Genomic DNA, 8,156 nt, shown 5'->3' on the forward strand with positions numbered 1-8,156 from the left:
TCCCCCTTGTCTGCTGTCTCTCTCCTTCCTGTGCTGTGTTCTCCCTTCATGTGCTGTCCCGTTTGAGCTGTCTCCCCCCTGTGCTCTGTCTCTTTCCCCCTGTGCGCTTTCTCTCTCCCCCATCTGCTGTCTTCTCCTCTCATGTGATCTCTTCTTTGACCTGTGTACCCCATGTGCTATCCCCCTTGTCTGCTGTCTCTCTCCTTCCTGTGCTGTCTTCTCCTCTCATGTGATCTCTTCTTTGACCTGTCTACCCCATGTGCTCTCCCCCTTGTCTGCTGTCTCTCTCCTTCCTGTGCTGTGTTCTCCCTTCATGTGCTGTCCCGTTTGAGCTGTCTCCCCCCTGTGCTCTGCCTCTCTCCCCCTGTGCGCTTTCTCTCTCCCCCATCTCCTGTCTTCTCCTCTTATGTGATCTCTTCTTTGACCTGTGTACCCCATGTGCTCTCCCCCTTGTCTGCTCTCTCTCTCCACCCCTGTGCTGTCTTCTTCCCTCATGTGTTCTCTCGTTTGAGCTGTCTCCCCACGCAGTAAATCAGATCGCCGCCATCTTTGTGCAGGCAGATAGCGGCGGTCACATTAAAACTGCGCATGCGCTCCTCCTGTACAAAGATGGCGGCAGTCAGTGAATCATTCGGCTGATCCCGGCGGCGGCGTGTTTGCGACAGTGTTCTGCTGGTGGTACCACGCAAGAGGCTGCGTACGGCGTATACCGTGTGTGTGGTGCGTACGGCGTATACAGAGTGTGTGTGTGGTGCGTACGGCATATACAGAGTGTGTGTGTGTGGTGGTGCATATAGCGTATACAGAGTGTGTGTGTGTGTGTGGTGGTGCGTACGGCGTATACAGAGTGTGTGTGTGTGTGTGGTGGTGCGTACGGCATATACAGTGTGTGTGGTGTGTACAGCGTATACAGTGTGTGTGTTGTGCGTACGGCGTATACTGTGTGTTTGGTGTGTGCAGCGTATACAGTGTGTGTGTTGTGCGTATGGTGTATACAGTGTGTGTTGCATACGGCGTATACAGTGTGTGGTGCGTACGGCGTATACAGTGTGTGTTGCATACGGCGTATACAGTGTGTGGTGCGTAATGCGTATACAGTGTGTGGTGCGTACGGCGTATACAGTGTGTGTGTGTGGTGTGTACGGTGTATACAATGTGTGTGGTGCATATGCCGTATACATTGTGTGTGTGGTGCGTACAGCGCATACAGAGTGTGTGTGGTGGTGCGTAAGGCGTATACAGAGCGTGTGTGGTGCATATAGCGTATACAGAGTGTGTGTGTGTGTGGTGGTGCGTACGGCATATACAGTGTGTGTGGTGTGTACAGCGTATACAGTGTGTGTGTTGTGCGTACGGCGTATACTGTGTGTGTGGTGTCTGCAGCGTATACAGTGTGTGTGTTGTGCGTATGGCGTATACAGTGTGTGTTGCATACGGCGTATACAGTGTGTGGTGCGTATGGCGTATACAGTGTGTGTTGCATACGGCGTATACAGTGTGTGGTGCGTACGGTGTATACAGTGTGTGATGCGTACGGCGTATACAGTGTGTGTGGTGCGTACGGCGTATACAGTGTGTGTGTGTGGTGTGTACGGTGTATACAATGTGTGTGGTGCATATGCCGTATACATTGTGTGTGTGGTGCGTACAGCGTATACAGAGTGTGTGTGGTGGTGCGTACAGCGTATACAGAGCGTGTGTGGTGCGTATGGCGTATACAGAGTGTGTGTGGTGGTGCATATGTGACACCCCAGGGGTCTGGTTGCCACAGTAACGTAATGTTATGTCTGAGAGCAGGTGGGAGGTCCTTTAGTCAGGGATCCTGTGCATGCCACACCTCCTGCCCAGTCTTGGGAGGGGAAGAACTTCCCCTATATAAACCTGGGGCTGAGGCAGGGTGAGTGAGTAGAAGAAGAGAAGAAGTAGAGACAGCATAGGAAGAAACAGCAGTTACAAGGAGTCAGGGGCTGGCAGCTGCAGAGTTCGCCCTGACTAAGAAGACTTTTTACCGGACCCGGAGTCCGAGGCTGTGGGGACTAATTCCTGCCCAGCAGCAGAATCCGTCAGGCAGGGGATTTCAGGTCCTCTGGCCCAGAAGCCCGAAGGCACGGTCACACGCGTGGGACCAGCACCGCCATCGTGGAGCGGAAGCCATTAGAAGGCCCCGAGTCACCGGCCATACGGGTGAGCACCACACGGTACACTCAGGGACGTGGGCTACTTACATCAGCTCCTAGCAAGGTAGCCAGAAGAGTACAGTCAGTTTGGGAGGCCTACAACTACGCCTGGCCAGGGGAGATCCCATCTGCTCAAGGACTGACCAGGCCCCATCCGCTAGCAAGTACTCCGGGAGGGTCTTTTGTTGTTACCAGTAAAGACCCTGAACTACACCGTACCGTCTCTGAGTGGTTCCTGCTACCCCCATCATCCACGTCGGCTGCCCTGAGGCCATACCCCTCCCGTTGGGGGTTATACTATCACGCTGCACAATCCCACCATCGGCCTCAGCGGTCTGCCCTGCAGCAGCAGCCCCCTGGCTGCACTCAACGGGTGGCGTAGTCATCAACCATTTACTACTAATGGACTGCCGTCTAGTTTGACTCCCTGGGCACGGACCGGGTCACCGCCACGAGACTACAACCCTCCACAGATCCGGCTCCGGGTAAGCTCCCGCATGCGCAGCGCAGCGCGACACAGGCCCAGGGGCGCGTCAACTTTGGCGTAGTCGGCAGGATTTCGTGCCCGCAACCACCGGGTACTGCGTGCCTGAAAAGCAAAGACTGTTCAAACTTACCAGTGGTGAAGATTCCCGCTATCCGTGGAGGTTTCCCGCCATCCGGCGCCATCTTCTACCTTCTTCCCGCCATCCGCGAAGTTTTCCCGCCATCCGGCGCCATCTTCGACCTTCTTCCCGCCATCCGTGGAGTTTTCCCGCCATTGGACGCCATCTTGAGGACGCCGCGCGGGAAGAAGAGGGGCGTGGACTCCGAAAGCGCGCGAGAACTGAAGCCCCGCCTCACGTCCGGACGTTGCGTAAGGTCCTGGAAGGAGCCCAGCAGACGCCGACGTCACAGGAGCGCGACGGAAGGTCCTCAACCCTGACGATCCACTGCGGAGCCGCGGCCTACGGAAGAGGATCATCGCAAGGTAGGCCACGGTCCACTAGGGGGGAGGAAGATGTCGGATACGGAGGAGAGCTTCACTGCCTCAACCCCCGCCAGCGCTACCGCTGCTGCAGTTATGCCCTTCACCATGCCCTATATCCCGGGAGCAGCTTGGCTACCCCAGTACTCAGGGGAGTCACATACCCTGCATGACTTTAGAGAAAAGCTGGATAGCCTCTTCCAGGTGTACCCCCTCACAGAAGAGCAAAAAGTGAGCATCCTGGTGGCCCAACTAACCGGGGCAGCCAAAAGAGAAGTAAAATCTTGGCCACCTGGGAGGAGGACTGTCGCAGAGATACTAACCCGGCTGAGGGACACCTTCGATACCCGCACCTCAGCCGAGATCAAGCTTAGATTCTACGGGTGCAAGCAGCGAGCGCATGAGAGTATAAGGGACTATGCACTAAACCTACAAGAGGCCCTGAGGGCCATAAAGCAGACCGACCCTGATGGGGTGGGAAACGAGGACAGGCTGTTGACTGAACAATTTATAGAGGGTTTATATTGCAATGCCCACCGAACCCAGTTGCGGGCAATGGCCTTACAGGATCCCCATCTGGACTTTGCACAGTTCAAGGATAGAGCTATCCGGGTGCTCCGAGAACCAACACCGGGTGGCGTTGTGACCCACAGGCGCCCAGCTATCACTTACCACCAGGAGGCGGCGCCCTTGTCGACAGGGCCTGTGGGAGCTCATGCGCAGGCTTTGGACAATGACCCGGCTCCAGACCTACACCATCAGGTCCAAGAGCTAGTTAAGAGCGTTGCTGCGCTAACCCGAACTGTGCAGTCTTTACAGGTTTCCACCCCAGGGAAGATCCAGCTGGCATCCGGACCGGAGGACATCCCGTGGCGTCGACCAAGGAGGACCCCACCGGCCAGAGGAAGACCCAGTGACCGATACAGCGAGGACGGACGACCCATCTGCCGCCGCTGCAATCAACCCGGACATATGGAAAGGTACTGTTCTTTAAACGGGCACAACCTGGGGTAGAGGGCCAACCCCCAGGAAAAAGATCACCAGGCCCATCGAACTGGCGCGACAGATATGTGGGAGGACGTCCAGTCTTGCCTGTGGTACTGGATGGCATTCCCATGAGTGCCCTACTGGATACCGGGTCACAGGTCACCACCATCCCGTACGTGCTCTTCAAGCAGTACTGGAATGACTCGGATATTACCCGCTACCCTGACGACGACTTGAGTATCATCGCCAGCAATGGCCAGCCCGTGCCACAGATCGGATTTAAAGAGGTGACCCTCAAAATCGGTAGAGTCGAACTGGCCGCACAGGGACTGATCATTGTAGATATTGATAAACATGAGAGTCACCCAAAAATAACTCTAGGAACTAACGTAATTGAAAATTGTCTTGCAGAGGTGATTTTCCTTTTACAGCAGGTTGCCAAGAACGCCAGCTCCGGCGAGCAGCGGGTGCTCCAGAAAGAGATCCGGGCACTGATGCAACGGCAACAAGTGGAACTCTCCGGCGGTGAGATTGGTAGCGTAAGAATGTGTGACCCTTTTCCTATTGCCATGCCCCCAAAAAGTGAAATGATGATTTGGTGCCGGGCAGCTATTGGTCTGAGAGGTAGAGATTACCAGGCAATGGTAGAACCAGTTTACTCAGACAGTAGGCCCACCATTTTGACAGCACGGGGGGTGGTCAATGTACGCCATGGGAGGGTGCCCGTTCGCATAATAAATATCGGGGAGAGGGAAGTGTACCTGCCCCGGTATGCCACGCTAGCCAAATTATATACCACTAATCAAAATTCTATACAATCTGTGGAACCCTTGCCTCCATCTCACCCGGAGGAAGGTAACGGCTCTAAGAAAGACATGGAGGACTGGTGTCAGCAACTACATCTGGGTACTGACTCCACTCCCTCACATCAGAAACAAGGAGTCTATCGGGTGGTTCAAGAGTATGAGAGAGTGTTTAGTAAACACCCGTTAGACTTCGGGCGAGTCAAGGGGGTAGAACACCGCATCCCCACGGGAGATCATCCTCCCATAAAAGAGAGGTATCGACCCGTACCCCCTGCACATTACCAACACGCCAAGGGGATGCTTAGAGACATGAAGGAGGCTGGGGTAATCCGGGATAGCTGTAGCCCCTGGGCAGCCCCACTAGTTTTAGTCAAAAAGAAAGACAACACCATGAGGATGTGTGTAGATTACCGGAAAATCAACCGTATCACACACAAGGATGCGTACCCCTTACCAAGGATAGAGGAGTCATTGGCTGCTTTAAGATCTGCTAACTTCTTCTCTACCTTGGATCTCACTAGCGGGTACTGGCAGGTTCCTGTAGCAGAGGCGGACCGGGAGAAGACCGCATTCACCACCCCGATGGGACTTAGCGAGTTCACCTGCATGCCGTTCGGACTCTGCAACGCCCCAGGAACCTTCCAACGATTAATGGAGTGCTGTCTGGGCCACAGAAACTTCGAGACGGTCCTGTTGTACCTGGACGATGTCATCGTATACTCCAAAACTTATGAGGACCACCTGAAACACCTGGCGGAGGTGTTCGAAGCTCTGGCGAGTTACGGCCTAAAGGTGAAACCCTCCAAGTGTCACCTCCTGAAACCAAAGGTGCAATACCTGGGACACGTGGTGAGCGCTGACGGAGTGGCTCCCGACCCCGATAAGATCACCGCAATTAAGGGATGGCCAAGCCCCTCCAGCGTAAAAGAAGTGCGGCAGTTCCTAGGGTTGGTAGGCTACTACCGAAGGTTTATTCCCGGTTTCACCAAAAAGGCAGCACCTATGCAGGACCTCCTGATAGGCCAGTCCCGGAAGGCCAAGAACCAGAAGCCGCCCTTCAAATGGGAAAAGCTAGAAGAAGAGTCCTTCCGCCAGCTGAAGATGGCCCTCACGGGGGATGAAATCTTGGCGTACCCGGACTATAGCCAGCCCTTCATCCTCTACACCGACGCCAGTAACATCGGGCTAGGAGCCGTACTGTCCCAGATTCAGCAGGGGAGAGAACGAGTAATCTCCTATGCCAGCCGAAAACTGCGACCCACCGAAAGGAACCCCGAAAATTACAGCTCATTTAAGCTAGAGTTCCTGGCCGTGGTATGGGCAGTCACCGAGCGCTTTAGGCATTACCTCGCTTCTTCCCGGTTCACCGTATACACGGATAACAACCCGTTGACACACCTGGACACGGCAAGACTCGGTGCCCTGGAGCAGAGGTGGATGGCCCGTCTGTCCAACTACGAGTTCACAATCAAATACCGGGCAGGACGCTCCAATACTAACGCGGACGCCCTGTCCAGGATGCCCAACCTGCCGGACGAAGGAGAAGATCCGGAGGGACTGGAAGAAGTTGAACTCCCTGCGTTCCACCGTCATGGGACTATCCAGTATTCCCACCGGGTAAGGGGTAAGCAGGCTGCTACGTTGAACCCCTTACCCCACTACAACTGGGCGGAAACGCAAGACAGCGACCCTGCCGTCCGACTGGTGAAGGAGATGCTGACTCGGCCGGAGGCTCGCCTTGAACCAGACGCTCCGGAGGAAGCCAAACAACTATGGGCGGAGAAGAGTCGACTATTCCTTTACAAGGGGAAGTTGTGCCGCAGAATGGTCAACTCCCGGACGCATGAACTACTCTGGCAAGTAGTGGTGCCCCGAAGAGACGCAGCCATGGTGATGGAGGCATACCATGACGGAGCTGGACACTTCGGGTGGAAAAAGCTGGAGTTCCTGCTGCGCGAGCGGTTCCACTGGGTAGGCATGAGGGGAACCATCGAGAAGTGGTGCAGAGACTGTGGCCCGTGCAATCTGAGAAGGAAGGACCGGGCCAGCCAGAAGACTCCCCTGCAGTCCATCGTCACCCGGCAACCGTTGGAACTGGTAGCCTTGGATCATGTAAAACTGACCCCAAGCAGAAGTGGCTACGTCTACGCGTTAACCATCGTGGATCATTACTCCCGGTTCTTGGTTGTCGTCCCCGTCAAGGACTTAACGGCTCAAACAGCAGCTAGGGCCTTCCAGCAGCACTTCTGCCGTCCACACGGGTACCCGGACCAAGTGCTGACGGACCAGGGACCTGCCTTTGAAGCGGAGGTCTTCCAGGAATTCTGCAATCTGTATGGCTGCCGGAAGATAAGGACGACACCCTACCATCCGCAAACTAATGGACTTTGTGAAAAAATGAACCAGGTGGTAATGGATCTTCTAAAAACATTGCCCCTGGAAGAACGCAGTCTGTGGCCTGAGAAGTTGCCCGATCTGGTGGACCTATACAACCACATCCCGGTAGGTTCCACCAACTGTACCCCGGCTTACCTAATGAGGGCGAGACCTGGTAAGTTACCTGTTGACCTGGAAATGGGAGTCCTGACACCTGAGGACACTTCACCAGAAACAGACTGGGACACAGAGAGGCAGCAGCAGTACCGGAGAGTACAGGAGAGCGTGGAGCGAAGTCTCTGTCAGGCTAGGGAAAGACAAGAGAAGACTTACAACCAGTATGCTCCCGCTGTTCCCCTGGTACCCGGAGAGCAGGTCTTGAAGAGGAAAAGACGGCTCCACAAGTTGGATGACCAGTGGGAGAAGGACCCGTACACCGTACTGCCCTCAAGCCACGAGAACCCGAAGGTCTGTACCATCAGTAAAGACGGAGGGGAAACCACAGCCATTGTATCCCGGGACCACCTGAAGAAGTGTCCCGAACAACTGAGGAACCCTGAAGAGGAACAAGAAGACCATCGACCCGTGGGAGAAAGGGAAGATATGGTTAGTACCGTGCTCGGGGACTTCCCTCGGTCTTGGACTCAAGTCAATGGTGCAGTTGTGGTACCCGTACTCACCTTCCTCCAACCATCATCCCAAGAACCTACGGAGCAACGGGTAGAGCTGGAAGAACAGCCGGTCCAGGAGGCAGACGACTCCACACAAGTAGAACAGGAGAATCAACCCTCTGCTTATAGTGAGCCTGCCGTACCCCTAGTGAGACAAAGAGCCGGTAGACAG

Source organism: Phyllobates terribilis, unplaced genomic scaffold, assembly GCF_046119375.1.
Source record: "Phyllobates terribilis strain yellow unplaced genomic scaffold, ASM4611937v1 Scaffold_217__1_contigs__length_3308461, whole genome shotgun sequence".
NCBI lineage: Eukaryota > Metazoa > Chordata > Amphibia > Anura > Dendrobatidae > Phyllobates > Phyllobates terribilis.